General features: G+C 38.3%; 1 protein-coding gene across 1 annotated transcript in view; it reads left to right on the top strand.

Annotated features, from left to right (window-relative positions):
• Nucleotides 1-21,024, top strand: part of SH3GL2 (SH3 domain containing GRB2 like 2, endophilin A1) — a 178,477-nt gene that overhangs the window by 1,022 nt on the left and 156,431 nt on the right. The window lies entirely within an intron of this gene.

Below are 21,024 nucleotides of genomic sequence, written 5' to 3'. Positions count from 1 at the left end.
TCGAAGAATTTTATATAGGGAGAAATAAGTGAAAACTTATAATGTGACCTATTTCTTATATAATGAGTATGGTTACTATTTTTTTTTTTTTTTAATCCTTCTGAAACAGTTCTAGTTTAAGGGATCTTTAGCTAAGGGCTTTGTTGATTTCTTTAAATAGTTCTCATAATTTAGCCTTAAATATTTGTTTCATAGATTAGCCTTTAATTAATACTGATCTTTCTCATAATTCCTCAGAAGTAGTGAGGTTCTTCTCAGGCTACTACAGTAACAGTCTTGTTATAAACCATCCAGAAAAGGTGAGGATTATGATAAGTTAGGGTGACAGATGCAGCATGAAATTCCTCTCGTGTCCACCCACGTGCCATCTTTGTTACCACAGACTTGCCTTTATAGAACCATTTATTTCTGTCAATTTGAGCAATCAAAGAAACTAAGACAGTTTCAGTAAAAATGCCCATCAGTGCAGTCATGTTTGCTTTTCAAATGGGCTTTCTGAAACCTCTTTGCCCGAATTGTTTGTAAATATAAGTGTATTGTTGGTGTAATTCGGAAGGCCTCTCTTAACTTTTTACTTTGAATTTCTTCAGTTTTACAGAACCAACATATGTGCTGCCCAAAAGTTCTCAGGCAAGAGATTTTTTTGGTGTCACTTACCTTTTTTATTTCAGGTACCTGTCACTTCTCTAAAGCAGACATCAACACTGAATTTACCAAAACCACATTCTTTTTACATTGATTCTGAGGACTTCTTTGCAAATTTTGGCACCCTAAAAGGCATCTAGGAACCTTGGCTTTACAGTGGGAAAGGCTAGGGCTTGACCCCTCCTCTACTGTCTGTGACCTTGAGCAAGTTATTTAACCTCTTAATCTGTCCTTGCTAAAAATGAGGATAATATCTATTTCTTAGAATTGATGTGAACATAAATGAGTTTGTAGAACACACACACAAAGTGTTCAATAAATGCTATTAATATTAACATTTTATTGGGATAAAATACTGTTCTTTACATTGATAATTATGAAACATGAGGAAATTATAGAAGCTGGAATTTTTAGCTTTGCTACCTTAAAAGAATCAGAAAGCTCCATTTCAGCTAAAACCTGAAGTTATATGTAGCTCTGAGTGTTCAGAATACAAAACTGGAATTGTGATGAGAGAGAACTTCTTAGATCATTGGAGGAGGTCTTCTTGTGATTAGCATTTATCATACTGAATCCAGATGCAGAATCACTGCATCATTTTCTTCTTTTATACTGAAAAGCCTTTCCAAGTGAAGCAACACACAATCTTTTATCCATTGCTTAATGTAACACAATCTTAGAAAGCCCAAGGCAAAGGTCATTCTGTGCATGCTCGTGTATTTTGAAGGGCGTGTAAAGCCAGTACTAATGTTTGCACAGGACAAAGATATTAGAGGAAATAGTCATGTTTCACTTTTAAAGCCATTTTCCCCGTGTAGCTCATGAACCTGATCTTATCTACAGAGGAAGCCTTATAGAATTATTAATGGAATTATTTCCATTTGAAATAGATATGTTGGATTAGATAACCTGTTTCTATGTGGAAGACCCCTCTTCAGGCAAACATTTCTCTTGTTTCTATGAAATTTAGTTTTTTGCTTATGTTAGTGAAGGATGATATTCATATGAATAAAGCCATATACCTTTAGTGTCTGCCCACTGATTTAAAATCTTTCATTAGGTGTTTCACAAGTGTTCTCTTGGTTTAGAACTGATTATTTCTACCTTGTTGCTGACAGTTATTTTCAATATTATTTTCAGCTACTTGAAGGTAAAAAAAAAATACTTTTGCTAAATAAAATTTACTAGAGCGGAAAAGCATTTTAGCTTAGAATATATTAAATTAGCAAAAATTGATCATTTTATTTTAATAAGCTATATTACTTTATTGCTTAATAAAGATGTAATTTACCATGCAATTTGAATAAGATGCTCTTTTTTTTTCCCCTGTAAAATAGGGCAAATGAGCATGTATTCTACTTTTAATGAGTTTGAGATTTAATTTTATCGAGAATAATGTTATTTTTTTTCCCCACTGGCAACAGATTAGGTAAAAATAGCTGTCTGGTTCCAATTAACATGCTGTTCTTAAAAATATATATATGTATATACATATGTGTATATATACGTACATATAAAATTTTTATTTTACTTTATCAAGCATTTGATGAAGCTATAACTTGCTTTGTAATAACATGCGAAAGTCTGTTAAAATGTAAAATTCATTAGGTCATTGTATTAATTTGCTGGAGCTGCTATAATGAAGTATCACTAACTGAGCACCTTAAACAAGAGTCTCACACTTCTGGAGACTTGAAGTCTGAGGTCACGGTGTCAGTAGGGCCATGCTCCCTATGAAGGCGCTAGAGGCAAGAGTATGCGCCTCTCTCCTACCTTCTAATGCTTTGTTGGCAATCTTTGGCTTTTCTTGGCTCATACACCTAATACCTGTTTTCATTGCACTTCATTTTATTGAGGTTCACAGATATTGCATTTTTTTTTTTAACATATTGAAGGCAAGACTCTCCACAAGCAAGTATATTACTACTCGCTTTATTGTGTTACTTGCTGTATTATGGTCTGGAACAGAACCCAGGTACGCCTGTGGACACATCACCCAGATCTCTGTCTTCATGTTCTCCCTCTCTGTCTGTTTGTATCTAAACTTCCCCTTTTTGTATGGACACCAGTCATATTGAATTGGGACTCTATTCCAGTATGACCTCATCTTAAGTAATTAGATCTGCAATGACCCTAATTCTGAATAAGGTCACATTCTGAAGTGCTGGGGGACAAGACTGCAACATATGAATGGGGGGGGGCATAATTCAACTTATAACAGTCATTATTTGCATAAAAGGATTATCACAGTATTCTTCTAAATATTGGATTTGAGCCAACATTTAAAAGGACAATTCAGTCTGCAAATAATAACTTTCTGTTAAACGAAATGTGCATCTTTCAATGAGTTTGGTTGGGATAAATACCTATTACAGACTCTACTAATTTTTTTTTTAATGATGAAACTCATTTGGTTATTATTATATAGTCTGGTATTTGATTATTGTCACACTCAAATTCTTCAACTGGAAAAATTTAATTACATTGGTATTCTGTGTCTTTGCGTTTTAACTAATTTCTTCATGCTTTCATCACATTTAAAATGCTGAGTTTTATATAGATGTTTTGCTCTGGAGAATTTTACATAAATCTCTTTATGCATTTGTTGATTTGGTGAGGCTTAAAACATTAAGGTATTTAATTAAATAGTAAGTAATTTATCTGTGTGAGGTTCTCAGTTCCTTAATTGCCTGCTCTAAGTTTTCTGCTGCCTACAAAATCTCGAGTATGGCTTATTGGTTGACACCAGGTTCCTATACCTGCACCCTTTGTCAGGTTCTTAGCTGGGCTGCAGAGGGCCTATGTATTTTCTAAGATTACATGTCTCATTCTATATGTGCATTTTTCTGAGGGAGGGTGTCCCTAGCCTATCACCAGCTTCTTAAAGGAATTTCTAACCTTTACCTCTCCTCTCCCAAAGTAAAACTACATAGTAAAAAGTTGATCATGTTATCAGGAGAGAATGGGGTGATTCTTAAAATAATTATCAATCCATTCTATTTCTGAGCTTTAGAATATCTGATCAGAATGCAACCTCCTCTGAACTAATTTTAGGGGCAATCAGATATTTAAAAAACCTTTCCAGAGGTGTCAGGATTGAATGAGATAATGTTTGTGAGAGTGCCATGCTTGCATAATAAGGTTAGCTTGAACCATGTTAAAAAAAAGTTGTTAATGAGCTCAAAATGACTGATACACTTGGCTAATGGACATGGAAGGTGTTTGAAATAAATGTGGCAACTGCAGATAATTTCCCTTGAGACTGAGATTCTTCTTGATCAAAGTTTTTGTTGACACAGTTATGTAATTGCAAGGTTTTTTCCCCCACAGTGATTCTTTAATATTTTAAATTGAGTTTATATGAATTTTGATATCAGTCTACTTGGAAAAATTTAAAGTATCTCCCAAATTAATTAGAAATACCCTTGAAAATGGCAAGATTTGGTTGAGAAAAATGATGACTATTTTGAGGAAAAATGTCACATTGGGGCATGCTTATGCTTTCAGAGCAGATTCCATTCTTCCAAGCTTCTTGTGCTGCATACAGATTCCCAGGGCATCAGGCAACCCTAGGGCTTTCTTTAGAGTGGGTAGTTTGAGGAAATGAGAGAGAAGGGCAAGATCTATTGATACGTGAATATAGGTTTTCCCGACTTTTCAGAAGTAGAGCATTCCTATGAAACCTTTTACAAGCAGAAATGGTGTAAAGCAAAGTAGTAATCACCAGTAATTTATATGGAAAAAATGTTTGAGGGTTCCCAAACCCAAAATTCAGTGCATGAACAATGTCTGTCTCATTCACTGTGATCAAAATTCTTAATTACATCCAGTTTTATGCTAAGTGTAACACTCTTACAAAGTTCCCTTAGTCTTTTCTGATATCTTAGGACACATCTTGCTAACAGAAGCACAAAATAAGTCACAATAAAACACAGATGCTTAAAGACAAAGTTCAAAGCTCTGGTGGCTTGATGCTGAGATGCTGAGTGTGGTTCCTGGGGAAGGAACTTGGTGGGGCCACTACTAGCTGCTGGGGTGCACACTGCCTCTGTAACAGCTCAGTGTAAAACAAACTCTGAACACTTTCACTTTCTGCCTTTTTTTGTAAAAGCAGAAATCCTCAGATGCTAATGTAAGTCTTCCATAAAAGTGAGTGGCATAACACGAACTTTCAAAAAGCAGGGGAAACCTGTCATGAGAATTGGGCCATGTGGAATTCAAGGACAACTTCAGGGTCTAAGGCGGTAGGGTTTTCCTGAAGATGAACATTCCTTCCTAAGTCAAGGCCAGATGGGCAAGACATTGGGGATAAGAAATCAATGGATTTCCTTGACTTCCTCCCCCCACCCTTTCTGTTCTTTTAATCCTTTGTACCCTGTTCTGCATTCTTTTCTGTGATAATCAGTTAGGTGTGGCCACAAGGGGGTCACAGAGAGGTGCAGGAAAACAAAGTTTATTATACTCTCAGGTCCTAGAAAGACGGAGTCACTGCACACTGAGAGGGGGCCCCATGGGAGGAGGCCCAAAGGAGTAGGCTCAACCAAGCATGTGGGGAGCCAAGAAAGAGCACGAGGAGCCTGGGTTTGTGCCTTTATTGAAGATCAGGATGGAGAGCACAAGAGAAGGCGAGGCATAAGGGGGATTTCCTCCGTGCATTTGAATGTTTTTAGGTCACGGTCAGGGGTGGGGGAGAAGGGAACTTGTGATGGGTCCACCTTTTCATACTTGACGTACTTGTTCACCTGTGTGAAGTGCTCACAGCTTGTGTGTGGGAGGGATGTTGAGGCAGCAGGAGAAAAAATATGAAGTTTTAAAATTTTACAGTAACTTTTCTCAGGTTTTTTTCTTTTGGTTAGATGTCTTTATTTTCATAGTCACTGTGGAGCCCAAATGTTTAAGAGTGATCTATATGGTCTATAATGGATACTAAAGACTAAGAAGAACACTATTAGCTATATCTATTAAAATGTCATGATTGTGAGACCCTGTCAAATGTTCTTTCAGACTATCAACAAAATATTTTCAAATGATACCAATATCAGCAGAGTCCGATGCTTCAGGAAGTAGCTTTACTACTTATGAGGATTTTACATTTAGTACAGCTAAATTCAGAATACCATGTTCTAGTTGCTTTACCCTACCACTACCCCTGGGGTCACATTGTGTATGGTATGGATAACTACAGAGAAGTTTCTGCAATTCTGGAGAAGAACCACCTAGCTCCTAGGAGATTTGCTTAGATGCTTGGTCTCTGAACAACCACTAGGCAGTATTCTCTGGTCTCTTCTGAGTTATGATATCTGAAAGGAATATAAATATTTCTCTTCTAATTCAAACTGAACTTTTCCCCCATAGATCCCAAGTGGAACAGTTCTATAATGCTAAGAGCTATCTCAGTATCAAGATATATGCTTGTTATGCTCATTTGGATAGTCAACCTGTGCCTTTTAATATATACTATATATTGTCCATAGTGAACATTCCCATTTGGGAAAGGAAAGAATGGGAGTTATAGCAGTTATTTTCCATAACAGCGATGCCACCTGTTGGATAAGCATTGTGAAGTCCCCAACCCCTACAGTAGAGGCAGTTCCTTGGTTTTAACCTGGTTCTGCAATCTAGGAAGAACTCTTGTTCTGTCTTCTATTTGGTCAAACTTCAGGAAGGTGACGGGGATTGTGGCCTTTTGGGAAGATGCACAGCTTTTTAAGTCAGCTTTCTGTTTATTAAAATTTGGGGATCATTTTATACTCACAGACTTTTATCTGCTCATGGCTCCTGGATGATTAGGGCAATAAAATTCCTTTGAAAACTTAGAAGATCTCTGTTTTCTTCTTGTCAGTTCCACTTGCCCATTACCACAATGGAAGTTCTTTTTTAGATTTAGTTTTCAACTGGTTGATTTGGTTCTGTTAATCGAAAATTTGCAAGAGAGCCTAATGTTTTAGTTTAACCAAGAAGTCTTAATGGAGCTTTGTTGCTCAAAGCTTGTTTCATTCTTATTTCCTATCTGCTTCAGAGATGACTGGAGTTGCGCCATCTTTAACACATGGTGTTTAAGGTTGCCAAAGGGAAAGAGTATATTGGAACTAGAACGAGAGATTTTCATGGGCCAGGCCTGGAAGAGAGTTGTGGTAGGCAGAATGCTAAGACCCACAGTGACCATCCCTCTTGGATAATCCCCTTCCCTTTCAGTGCGAGTCAGCCTGTCACTATGAAAAGATGTGACTTCTGGGATTGTTACTTTTTATGGCAAAAGGGAGATTATGTGATTGGGCTTACTGTAATCACATGAGCCCTTTAAAATCTGAGCATTTTCTCTGGCTGGTAGCAGAAGGAGAAGTCAGAGAGATTGGAAGTGTGAGGACTGGACGTGCTGTTGCTGTTTAAAGATGGAGGCATGTGGGAAGGAATGCAGTCAGTCTGTAGGAGTAGAAACTAGCTCTTATATGACAGCCAGGTGGGAAACAGAGACTCTAAACCCACAGCCTCAAGGAACTGGATTCTGCCAGCAACCTGAATGGAGAAGAATCCTTCCCCAGAGCCTGCAGATGGGAACCCAGTTTAGCTCACACCCTGTTTTTCGCCTTAGGAGACCCTGAGCAGAGAACTCAGCCAAGCTAGTCCAGACTTCTGACCTGTAGAACTATGAGCTAATAAAATAGAAAACTGGTAGAAGGAACAGTCACTTCTGTTTGTATTCAGTTGGCTGTAACTTGTAACATGGTGAAACCATGGTACATCTAAATACAGTGGGAGAAGGAAAGAGGCTGGAAACTGTAGTCTGGCAATGTAGAAGTAGGTGTCAGTAAGAAGCTAGAAGTCTTCGCCATCCCTGTGTCTATAACATATACACATACTCATAAGCATACATATGTATACATATACAACATACAGACATGTAAATTTTGTCTAGTTGAATCAATCTTACTACATAAGGTTCAGTGTTCCATATGCCTTTTTAAAAAAACATTTGATATTTTTCAGGTTTTTTTCTTACAATGTTTAGACTTTTTGATATTTAGATATTTATCTCTGGTGAAACTCAAGGTCTTTTTTTTTCCTTTTTCTTTTTTCCTTTTCTTTTACTTTTTCTTTTTTTCTTTTTCTTTCTTTTTCTTCCCTCCTCCCCACCCCCCTCCCCCTCTCCTCCCTCTCCCCCTCCTCCTCTCCTCTCCCCTTCCTCCCTCAACTTTCTCCTCCTCTCCCTCCCTTCCTCCCCTCAGCTTCCCTCCTTTTCCTCCCTCCTCCTTCCTCCCTCCACTCCAACTTTCCTATTTCCTTCCTTCCTTCCCATTCAGCTACAGCCTTCCCTTCGTATTTCCTTCCCAGCTTCAGCTTTTGTGTGGGGTCTCAGTCAGGTTTTTTTTTAAAACCAAATTGAGGCTGTTAACTACTTTCTGAGCAGCCTCTTAGCTGGCGGGCTGGTAGTGCAGTGACAGTTTCATCAATCTTGAAATGGAGAGACTGTAGAACTGTGAAGAGGTTTTTGAATTATTAGTCTCTAACAAGGCATCAGAGATTTTCACTGGTGAATAGTGTGGTTGACTCTCCTGTGCTTGGAGAAGGCCAAGGCTAGTATAGGCACAGTGAAATGCTCTTACCTGGTGTGAACACATGAGACAGCTGTGTTGGTGATTTGGAACTGTTCACACATGGTGATTTGGAACTGTTCACTGAGTTGTTTATGAGGATCACAGATGCATGTAGCACACATTGTGGCATTTGTCTGCGATGTGTTAGCTCCGTGCTCTTTGACAAGATTTCTGGATCCAAAGCCCTGAATGGTTTTCTAGGTGCAGCTGATGGACAGAGTCAAACATATTTTGGAAACAATGAGTTCTGGCACCCTGAGGTGTCCTGTAAGGACTTGGTGTCAGCTGAGAAACTTGGTCGAGGAAAGACACAGACATGGTTCTGTGTCTGAGTGATGAAATCACCTGAAGGGCAGGTGTCCTATACAAATGGAGTACAGAGTGGGCACAGCTTTCACCCTGGTCATTCTCAGCATTTACTACTCACCAAAGTGAACCTGCTGTGCTTCTTTATGTTGGAGGAAGCTGTGTACAGTAGTTTGCTGGCCATTTTTATATTATTCGTTAAATTGTGTAAGTGACTACTGCTGGGCAAGAGGCACCTCCAAACCTAAGCCCATTGCCGTGGCTCATCTCCATCACACGTGTAGACTGACTGAAGGAAGTGCTTTCCGGGGATGCTCCTCATCAATGCCGCCATCAAGATTTTACTCATAAAAGTTAATATCCTGTTATCAGAGATTCGGTTGTTTCTCATGCTCAACCTTGCACATAAGTTCTGCCTCCTATTCCACTTTTTAATTATGTTTAACAAACAAAATTGTTTTCCACTAAACTCTTTTGTGTTCACCTCATCCACTATTCTGTTACTTTTGTCCCTTCGAAGCTCACAAATCCAAAATTTTTCGATATTTCCCTTCTTTTTTTTGGTCATTATCTTTGCCTTAAACCAACTCCAGAATTTTCAGAGAGATACTTATAGTGCTCATCATTCATCTCATCTCTAAATTTCTTGATCTAGACATGGAGAACTCCTTTTTCCTAGCTCCAGTGGAAGATGAGAAAGCTTATTATTTTTTCAAAATTTAAATTTTTCAACAAGTATTTTGTGATCATTAAAATGAATTTAACTCATTGTTTACAAGCTCTTTCAGCTACTTCCTATGTCTCAAGACATTTAAAGCATTTTGATCTATTTTCAACATAAACAATTTAATATGAAAGCATGTATCCTAAACAGAAAGCTTATCATAAAGGTCTCTTTATCAATGCATTTGTCTAAATCTGATGACTATTACTCTACTTTTATAAGGCAATGAATTATGCTGACATCATGTGATATGTATTGGCTTACCTTTTATAAGATCTTATTTCTTGGTTTCTGATGTCACTGTGTCTGCTGGTTGCTGCCATGAATGATTCAAGTGAATTTAGGCAGTCACCTTCTATAGACTCTTCTCATACGGTTATGGTGGAGTAATTTGACTGTTCTCCAAATTTGTCATTTAGTTTTATCTTCATAAACTTTTGGCATCTGTATCTTTAAACTACCGATTTGACTTGAAATGAAAAATGAATCGTATCACTTTCATAAATGAAAATACCATTATCACTTATCAGAGAGGTATAGGAAATTATCATACAAAAAAGATAAGTCCTAGATACTCTTGAGTAAATCTGTGAGCTTGAGGTATATTCTGCTTTTGTTAAAAACAGATTAACAGATGTTAGACAAAGAGTTGATACCCTAACAATACACTGAGACTTTTTCATTCACTAAATCAGAACTGAAAGAAGAGTAAAGCGAATGTTATCCCCACTGAGGGAATTAGTGTTACTGAGGACACAGTTCTGCACCGACTGTATCTCTCAAAACTTGCTCCTTCTCACAATTTGACTACATAAAGTGTTGACCATTTTCTGACCATCAAGGAATTTTCTGCCCAGGACAGGGGATTTGATTATGTATCATAAAAGAGGTCATTTGTTTTAGAGCAGCACTGAGTCATCTGTTCTGTGCCTAATGTTCAGAAGGGAGGCAGAGGTCTCCTTCAAGAGAAGCTCTTGAAATCATTTAGAAAATGGTGAGAGACTGTAATCATCAGGCTATGTAGAACCTAATCAATAGAAGCCCAAGAGTAGAAGCTCAGGAACTTCAGATATCCTGTTAGTTTTCCCATTCTGAGGACCTATGAGACACCAGACAAGTCACCAGTCACTTGATTTCAACCCCACCCCCACCCCAATTGCTAAAATCCAAAGCTGAGGTAATACGGTCTTGCGTACGAGTTTTAAGTTCTGACATTTTATGCTTCTGGTCTTGTTTCCCTCTGATTCATATCTAAGTGTAGCTATAGTCATCTTTCTAAAGAGCAAATCTAATATTGCTCCTCTGCTTAAAACTCTTCAGTGGTCCCTTATGGCTCCCAGCATAAAGCCCTTATTAATCCCATAAAAGAGTTTGGACTGTGATGTGACCCCTGTTTACAGATCTAGTCTCACAGCTCTTTATCTGTGTGATTATATTTTCCGTCCATACTGAGTATCTTTTCCATCTTTCCTTTGTAGCACACAAACTTACCTGTCTTTGAGCCTTTGCACTGTGCTGTCCTCTTTGTAGAAATTCCCCTTCCCTCTTTTCTACTTGATTAATCACTACTTCTCTTTAAGGTCTCAGCTTGATAATTTCTTAGGGAGATTTACCCTTCTCTCATTTGGTGTGGGTCAAATGCCTTCCATGTGCAATGAAAACTGCCCTTAGTAATTCTTTTGAATGTAGTGCTTGGCCCACTGTACTGCAAGCATAGTTTCCTTATTGGTATCCCCCAGGTGGGTGTAAAGAAAGGGATTCTGATCTGTCCTGCATTGTGTCCTCAATGCTTGTCTCATGGTGGGCATCCAATAGATATTTGTTGAATGAATACTTTCTTTCTGTTTCTTTTCTACGTATCTATATCTATATCTATATCTATATGGATTTATCCTGTGTATATATTGTTAATTAGTTTATTTTTGCTTAAAACTACATCACACATTTTAAAGAGTTAATTTAGAAGTTAAGTTAAAACATACCCTCATAAAATTGTGAACTTGTAAATTTAAACTTCCTTGATTATAAAAATGGCTAGCATGGCTAGGCACTATTATAACTCATTAAATACCCATAACAACCCTACAAAGGCATTCTTACTCTCATTTTATAGGTGAGGAAACTGAAGCACAGAAAGTTTAAGTTGCCAAGGTTACATGCCTTCAGTGGCAGAACTAGGAATTTAATCCAGACCAGCGAGTTATAGAGCTGGTAACTGCCAGCAATTCTCAACTCTCAGTTCTATTCCAGCCTTAAATGTCAAACCAAGAAATATCTAAAGCATTCAGTGATCAGCAAGATAAAGATGAACACTTTAATAGAAAAATTTGAGCAGAATGTGGAAAGGCAATAGGTGAAAGAATTGCAAGTGGCCAGGATACAACTATAAATCATGGACATCAAACAGCATTATATGATATGTTTTGTTCTTTAAATGGACACAGATTAAAAGGATGATAACATTCTGAGTTAGCATGGGTATAGGAATACGGGTTCTCATTTGATGGTGGGAGCGAAAACTTGTAACACTTTTGGAGATCAGCCATTCTCTTCCTTGTAATTCTGTTTGTAGGAAATATCCACATAAAATATATATAAACATGAAAAACTTGTGTACACAGTTGCTCACTTTAGTATGTATTGTAGTGAAAAATCAGAAACCACCTAAATGTCAAAATGATAGGGAATAGGAAAGCAAATCACAATATGTGTGTACTATGGAGTATCTACAGCCATTTTGTCCATAGGGCAGTATTTATTGGTGGAGGTAAATATTTATGATTATTGCTAAGTGTAAAAAGCAGGCCATAAAACAGATATGCAGTCATCCTAATATTGGAAAAAAAGAGCTGTAATAGTAGCTAAAATATACTGAGAACTTATATGCCAGTCACTGTGCTATATTGCTATAAGATTTTTTTTTAAATTAACATTTAAACAATATTTTTTCCTGCTTGGTAAGCTTATGGATGAGCAGTTTGTGTTTCTACATTTTCTTCCTTCTGTTTTGTAATTAGATATATCTCTATCACTAATTTTTTTCCCCTCTCCATCATCTTGATTTCTTATTCTCATCTCCACCTTCCTCAGTTTAAAGTGAAAACAAGGAATAGGAGAACCTTACAATCCATCACTGGGATTAGGAGTGAACCTAATTTCCAGCCAGGTTCTAGAACTATAAATCGATTCAGGTTTGCTCCATTAGGCATTTAGCTTTAGACTATTTAGAACACCTGCGTTGTGCTCCGTAGAGCCCTGAATTAAACTGTTGCTTAGGTTTCTTCTGAATGCATTGATGCTTTTCCTGTTCTTCTAAGAAGTTTACAAGCATCATAAATAAGAACACAGATATTGATTTTTGCTGGTATTTCTTTTAAACGAAATTCTTCCTCCAGATCCCTAGTCTTATCCATAGGAAAGTTAATGTCATGGCTTTGATTCTGTGTTTCAAATAAAGGGACATAGTGCGACGAGGACACGCATAGTATAGGAGGGTGCTTCTGAAAGATGTTCTCGGTAATTTGGTGCTAAGTGTTCAGCTTCATCTCCAGCCCTTAAACCACGAGTCTCCTATGCTCCTGTCATTTCTTAGCTTCTTGACCAAAAGTTTGGAGGCAGTGCCATTGCAACAAAGAAGAATGAGTTAGGTGGAGATACCCTAAGAAGATAGGAGACATTCCCAGTGATCCCCTTTGAACATGAATGCAGAATACTGTCAGTAGCTTCTAGTGGGCTACTATCTTGAGGGCAGAAAATGCAAAATTTAGGCAGCCTTGGATGGAAAAATAACACTGCCTTCTCTCCACCCCAAACAAAATAGAGCAGAGCAGAGGAACCACTGCTATTGAACATAGCCTCAGTACTGAGATGGCAGGCCGCTTTCAGCCCCCTCCCAGAGAGGACGCGTCTGGCAAGATCAACCAGTGCACAGAGGGTGGCTGCTGGTTGGGCACAAGTATGCCTCCTTTATGGATGGTTTGGCTTTCTCTGAGGCCTGGCACTCTTTAATGGCTTCCATGAAAAGTGCTTAGAGCTCTGAGACAAATAGGCTGTGCAGTCATTTCTAGAGAAAAGCTTGTTTTTTTAGCCTCTGTAGAATCTCTTCAAATTTCCGGAGCCAGTATTAACTTGTTCATTGAGAAACAGAGTGGAAGACTCTGCCTCAAGAAATAAAGAGTAAGAAACCATGGTGCTCTTGAGTTACAGATATGGCAGTGCAAAGGCCTTTATACTCTGTACTTTGCGGTCTTAATATAATATTGTTTGTACATTCTATACACAGGAGCTGTCTTTTCATGGTTGATAATTAATGACCCTTAGATAAGTGAAATTGCTCAGAACTGGGACTTCTCTTTGGGGAATAGACTGTATTTCAGTTTACACTCCCATTTTGACATTTAGGTTCTCTGATGACAATGACTTTTTCTACATTGTACAGTCTCACATTTTGTATTGAGGTTACTGGTCATGTAGAATTTTTTTTTCTGATGCCAAATGTATCCCTGTGAAATATTGGCACTTGTCACGATGTCAGTTTTTGAAATGCTGTGGAAGTTCCGGAGACAGTCCACTGCTCAGCACCCCTATCACCCAGTCTCGTCCAAGCTGTGACCAGCTCTCAGGTGCTCTACCTCCACAGCCTCCTGACTGGTCTCCCAGCATTCCCTCTTGTCTACAGTCAGGTCACATTTTGGTTAGAGTGATCTTTGCAAAATCTGGATGTGTCCTTGCCACTTCTGTGCTAAAAACCTTTTAATGGCCTCGGGTTGCAAAGGCCAGAATCCAAAATAGCTTAAGGGCCTGTATGATGTGAAACCTTGCCTCACCACCCTGATTTAGTGCCAGTTTCCCCTCACACTGTGCTCTGGTCATCCATCTGTCTTATAAACAGTAGGCATTAAATTGTCTACCTGCCAGGCTCTGTGCTGAGTTTTGAGCATAGAGAAGTGAATAAAATACTGTCCTCATGGAACTGGCAGTGTACTATAGAAGACAGACCAACAATCATGCAAATATATAATTAGACATTGTCACAAGTGCAACCTAGTGTGCTATGACAGGGAGTTCATACCAGCCATTGTGTTGCGGAGAGAGACCACATTCTCTTTCACACTAGAAAGGTTGAGGGTTATTTATCAGGTATAGTTGGGGAAATTCTGACCAGCAGAGATAATTTCAAATGTGAGAAAGGTACTGTTATTTGCACATAAAAGAACAAATGATAGTTTCACAGATACTTGCATATTTTAATTCAGAGAGGATAGCCTTGAGGATGTAGAACTACTTCTTATGTTTTACTGAAGTTAGGATCTTGGAATATCTCCAGCTGGAATAGTTTCTGTTGAGTGAATGGGATTGTATGACATGATTTACATCATTATCTTATCAAAGACCATGGCTTTTCAGAAGTGGGTGGGCATGGAGTCTCTATCATGGAGGATGTGGATTTAAACTGAGAAGCTGAGGGCTTCCAGTCAAGCTGACACAGTGAAATATGTCAACTGTAATTGAAAAATAAAAAAAATATATTTAAAAACTGAGAAGTTGAAGGTGAGAAGAAACCAGTCCTTCGCAAAGTTGCCAGGAGGGGCCAGCATGCAGGAGTGTCTGCAGAACAGGCAGATGTGGAGCCTCTGCTGTCAGACCCCTGCAGGCTGGTTTGGCTGCTCACCCTGCAGTTACCCTGGGGATACGTCATTGCCACTCATCCATTAACCCTTAATTCAGGTGTTACTTCTTGGAAGCACCGTCTTGGATCTACTGGATTGGATGATGTTCCCCTTGATCCATTTACTGTGGTTTGTCATTGTGCGTTAATTTTGTGGCCCTTTGATGAAATAACTGTTTTATTGGTCTCTAAATTTCTGAAGGCAGGGAATCATGTGTCTCTTTGTTTACTTCTGGAGATGATGGTAAGGATAAGTAACGTGTATACACTGCTGACCATTTACCTAACTCCATAAAAGCCCTACGAGGTAGCTACTGTTACACCCATTTCACTGATGAGGAAAGTAAGGCACAGAGAGGTTCAGGGCCTTATCCACAGTAACACAGCTGTTTGTTAAGGGTGGAAGTTGAATTTGATACTGGCAATCCATCTTTTGGATGCTAGAGTAGACTTTAAGTCTTTAAGTAGACTCTAAGTAGATCACTTAATAATTTATTTATTCAGTCAATGAAACAGAATAGAAAGTCCAGAAATAAATAGTAGAAGTATATTATGGTAATTTGGTATATGATAAATGTAGCATTTCAAATAAATGGAGAAAAGAATGGATTATTCAGGAAATTATGTTTGGATAGTTATCTATCCATTTGGAAAACAAAATAAAACTGGATCCTTTTATCACCTTATATTAAAATAAATTTTATGTGGTCAGAAAATATGAAGGTAAAAGAGTATAAAATAGTAAAAGGAGAATATGGATTCTCTTGAGATGAAGAAATACTTCCTGAACATGATTGATAAGGTTTAGAGACTTCAGAATAAAGGTGGTTGATTTTTGCTACATAAAAATGAACTTGGAAGTAGCAAAAGCATCCTAAATATGATTGACGTGACAAATGGGATTCAGATATGCAGCATACAACAAAAAAAATGAAATGGATAAAACCCAGTTTTTGCAAGAGTGTGCAGCCAAGGGTTATTCTTCATCTTACTCTGCAGGTTTCTCCTTTTTGGGATCCAGTTAGGCTGTGTGTCAATATGTAGGCTTCCTTTGATTAAGGCACTTCTTAAAATTTATCACAAGTAGGAAAATTGGAGACATGTGCAAAGACATATGTTCAAAATTTATCACTGTGTTAATGGTTATGAAATACTGGTATAATCACACAGTGGAGTTCTCTGCAGCCATCAAAAATGAGGAAATCATTTACATCTATTTACATGGACATCTTTCCTTGATATACTCAGGGCAGAGGGCAGATTTTACTGAGGCAAGTGTAGCCTGAACCTGTATGTAAATTGTGGGCAGAGTCTGTGTCCAAACATGCGGCTGGATGGGGGGTTTAAAACAAGGTTCACATGTTAATAATTATCTGTAGATGTGGGCTTTTGTAAGGTTTTTATTCTTAAGGTATTTTGGATGCCATTTCTTTAACAAAATATACAAACAATGAGCATATACTTTTTGATAATGAGAACTATCCAGGAAATGAAAATAATTAGCTAAGATTGTGTATCTTCACTTATTTTCTAATGTGAACAGTTTTCTAGCTTATGAAATAAAGAAGATATTTAATTATCCTTTTGTAAGTACTGTTTAAATTCGTATAACATTTATTTTTGACTCCTATAAATGCTACTCCCACTTTTGGCCTTCCCACCCACAGTTTCAGGAGCATTTGAAATATTCAGGGCACTGAACAGAAGGTCAAACACAAAGAAGGAAATGGGGTTCGAAGCATTTTCATTAAAACTGCATGAATCCTGGAGTTTTTTCTACAGCCCACAGCCTTTCTACATGAACTCGATCAATGTTTAATAGAAACACAGCCTTTTAAGCATCACTGTTCTTAAATTCTTCTGTTTTTAATTAAATGTCCTAGATTCTTTGCCTTAAAAGACAGAGTAAGACAAAGGAGAGAAAAAAAACTCCACCGAGGTGTCAAAGATTGGAGTATAATGTTGAAAGAGAATTTCAAATAAACCACCTACGCACACACACCTCCCTCAGAGTGAATATTAAACAGCACAGCTGGTTCAGCTTCTGATTTTTTCTCATCCTTTCAGAGAACAGTTTAATAAAGCATTAATTATAAAACAGCCTCCCACATTCTGTAAACAGAGATAATCTAGCTATATAATTTTGCTAATGATATATCCATAGGATGCTATTTGTGTCCTACTGTAAGGTATCTGTTCTTTAGTTACTAGAGGTATGCTGATTTCAGAACTATAAACAGCATTCGATATTCAATGCTCTGTGGCTCAATGAATATGTACCAATATTTTGGATTTTGTGGGGAATTGACTTTAAAGGTTGATTTTACGATCATCAACAATAAGAGGACATATTTGGGATTTAAGAAAAAAACTCTTCACCTGTTGTCCTAGGTGAGGGATTGTTAGAAGGCAGAGTAGAGGGAAGAAAAGGATAAATTGTCTATGTAGGTGAAAAATGCCACATGAATTTAGAATTTAGGTTTTAGAGTATGAAAATTGTAATATGTTGTTGGAGCTGCAATAGGTAATCAATTTCTGTAATTTTTTTCCTGCAAATTTTTCTTTTTCATTAGCTCTGTGATAACCATTGTGATTTTATTTTCTTAATCAGTGTGCCCCTCAGCATTTTTAATTATACATGCACCACCTGAGCTTTTCCTTGGATAGCTCAGGTATGTTGTTTCTCCAGCTTTATTGCACCATTTGGCCTCTATGGCCCATAGCTCAGGTCCTGTTGGGGATAGGTGTTCATGCACAGGTTTGTTTTCTTTTGTTTGTTAAAGATTATGTTGTCTTAAATTATTTTGTATTCTTTAATCTGAATGAATCTGTTAACAAAGGACATTTAGCAAAATAGGCGAAAGTTGGAAAAAATTAACACGACTTAATATTCAGAGGATATTTTTAGGCTTAAAAGCAGCTCATTACTTTCTGTGAAATAGTTGGGTGTGATTATTGGCTCATGTTCTCCTTTTCGGTGGTTTTCCTTTAAAGGATGAAATGCTTGTTTTAACAAAGAGAGAGGGTGGGAGAGAGGAAAATTAGGAGAGAGGGAGAATGTGTATGTGTATTTTGTTGCAGAAATCAAATCTTCCCATATAAGCTTCAGGAAAGATAAAATTATATATTAAAATAAACCATGACAGTGATTAAATTAAAAAGAGTCTTTAGAATTAGAACAGGAAGCCAATGAATGGTTAAATGACATTGTTAATTTTAGGTCCTTTAGAATGCTTAAGTAGAGCAAGAAGTAATTTTTTAGATAATTTTGAGTCGTGCAGTTTACTTGGTGACTTGTTGAATCCCCCCACCACAGAACTTGAGATATGGTCATCGTGGGGAAGAGTCTTATTGTGGGAAATCATCTGTCTGTCATGGAGATTTGATTCTGTCAAAGTTACAAGTAGTCCTGGTTTTAAAAGAGAAAGGGTCAAGCTTGGGGGTCATGAGTTGTATTTTTGGGCTGGGGATCTTACAGATCATTTCACCTGAGGGAAGCTGAGACTTCACAATTTTAAGGGCATTGCAGAATTTTTTTTGTTTAACTTGGCGAGACCTAACTCTTCCTTCTGTAACTCTCTCTTCTACCTTTTGAAAACCAAATTGGCATTCTTTATATAAAGTGCTTAAAAATGAAGAGCTCTGATTATTGGCTGATATGCCTTAAAAGAGGAAAAGATTGAAGAATGACAATCAGACATCTTGGACATTCTCTTCTGGAATCAAAACAGGATGTTTTTGGCACCCCCACATCCTTCCACAGGATCAGCATAGCTAGACACAGAAATGATGATAATTCATGGGACTGTGACTTAAAGTAGGGCTGCTGGGCTCCTTTTTCTTTTTAAGTTGCTTTCAATAACCTTTGAATTTGTTCTCAATGCACTATCTAAACAAGCTTGGTTTATCTTGCCTCTCTCCTTCCCTGAGGCTTGGCCTCTTCAGCAACTCGCTCCTTTAGAAGCATTCCTACATCTGTCTCGTCCTGTCTCCCTCAAGATGCTGTGCCACATGCAGAGACATTTCCTTTCTTTAGCTTACTTACCTCAAAATCCCAGTTAATGGAAACGCAGTTAGTGGAGTGTCAGTTTGATAGCTGTTATCTGAAATCAGAGATAGGTCACAGTTAAAATCAATTTTATGGTTAGGTTATGATGAAGCATACAAAACTATCTTTGATTTGGTATGTTTTAGCCAAAACATTTTTGTGTGACTTTAATTTCTCTGTTTCCAAGTGTTTTATAGTATATTCTGCTACAGGGACCACCAGCCACCTTATCTCTTTTACCCTTGCCTCTAGGAGATAGGCAGGTATGATGACTGTCAAAATGGTGGATCTTGCCTTCCAGGTGAGACTTGAACCCCCATATTGGGAATTCCCTGGTCCCATAGAGGCCAAGCAGTATAAAAATAAACATTATTGATTCACAAAAGAAGGATTATGGCAATGGTAATAAGACAGTAGTATTCTGGTGGATTGGTAGGGACATGTAGGAAACCACCTGAATGAGGATTAAACAAAATTCTTGTAAGAATAACAAAGGACTGTACTTCTGGTTAAGATGGTAGAATAGGTAAATGCTGTGCTAGCTTCCTCTCATGACCACATCAAAATTACAACTAAACTACAGAAGAATCATCATTGAGAATCACCTGAAGTCTAGTTGAACAGAAGTCCTATAATTAAGGATATACAAAAGAAGCCACACAAAAATAGGTAGGAGTGGGGGAGATGCCAAAGGGACTGGTCTCATACCCACATGTGGTGGTTAAAAATTGGAAGGGATATCTTGACTACAAAGGTCCCCCAGAGAAACAAGGAGTCCCAGCTCCACACCGGGCTCCTCAGCCCTCTACCAACACAGCTTGCACATGTAGGTGGGCACCATATCTAAGTCTCCATCAACTTAGCTAACACAGTTCACCTTGCCCTAGTGATTCCCTGAGACCTCGCCCCACTCAACTTACATTCCCACCAAAGCTCCTTCAAGTAGCTTTTGCATACAAATGGCCTGTCTTGGCTCATGCTGCGGACTTTCCTAAAACCTCTCAAAAGTTCACAAACCCAAGACAAGCATCATCTGGCCTCTGCATGCCTTGTCCTCTTGCTAAGCAGCCCCAAACCTGGCAAACTAATTTAAACTGGCCTCAGTTCGCAGCTTAGCCTCTCCCAGGGAACTCCAAGCCCAGTACAAGTGACAGCCATTTACAGATTACTTTATAGCTCATACCAAGTGACCATTGGCAGAACATGGGCAGTGGCTGACCTTGGCCTGCACCAGAGCCCTTCCCAAGAGGCCCCAGGACCAACACACCCAGTAGCCAGCTTCAGACCACACCAGAGCAATACCGAACCACCTCCACAAACACACCCAGAGGGCATACTTGGCAGGCACCAGAGCCCCGCTAAAGTGAATCCTGCTCCATAGAGTCAGCTCCTGCACAGCAGCAACTGCACTGCGGTCATGGCCAGTCCTAATAACCAATGAGCCTGAGGGTCAGTTTCTCCCATTGATGTGCCAACAGCATTCAAGTCTCAACTGCAACAGAAGGGCACACACAACCCATGCAAGGGACACATCTAGAGCACTGGGCTCAGGTTACCAGGGAGACTGTGCCACTGAGCCCCATAGGGTACCTACTTCATAAGGCCACTCTTCCAAGACTGGGAGATAGCAGCTCTACTTAACATATAGAAGCAAACGCAGGGAGCCAGCCAAAATGAGGAGACAAAGAAACATGTCCCAAATGAAAGATCAGAACAAAGCTCCAGAACAAAGAACTAAACAACAAGGAAACAAGCAATCTATCAGGTGCAGAGTACAAAACACTGGATTATAAGGATGCTAAATGATCTCAGCAAGAACTTCAACAAAGAGAAAGGAAAATGGAGATAGAAAACATAAAGAACTGAAGTCAGAAATGAAGAATACAGTAACCGAAATGAAGAATATATTAGAGGAGATCAATAGTAGATTAGATAAAGCAGAGGATCAAATTAGCGATTTGGAAGATAAGGTAGCAGAAAACACTCAGTCAGAAGAGCAACAAGAAAAAAGAAACCAAAAAAAAATGAGAATAGTTAA

This window comes from Pteropus medius, unplaced genomic scaffold (genome assembly GCF_902729225.1).
Source record: "Pteropus medius unplaced genomic scaffold, Ma_sr-lr_union100, whole genome shotgun sequence".
In the NCBI taxonomy this organism is placed as follows: domain Eukaryota; kingdom Metazoa; phylum Chordata; class Mammalia; order Chiroptera; family Pteropodidae; genus Pteropus; species Pteropus medius.
The sequence above is the reverse complement of the archived record's forward strand: the minus strand, read 5'-3'. Positions and strand labels throughout refer to the sequence as shown.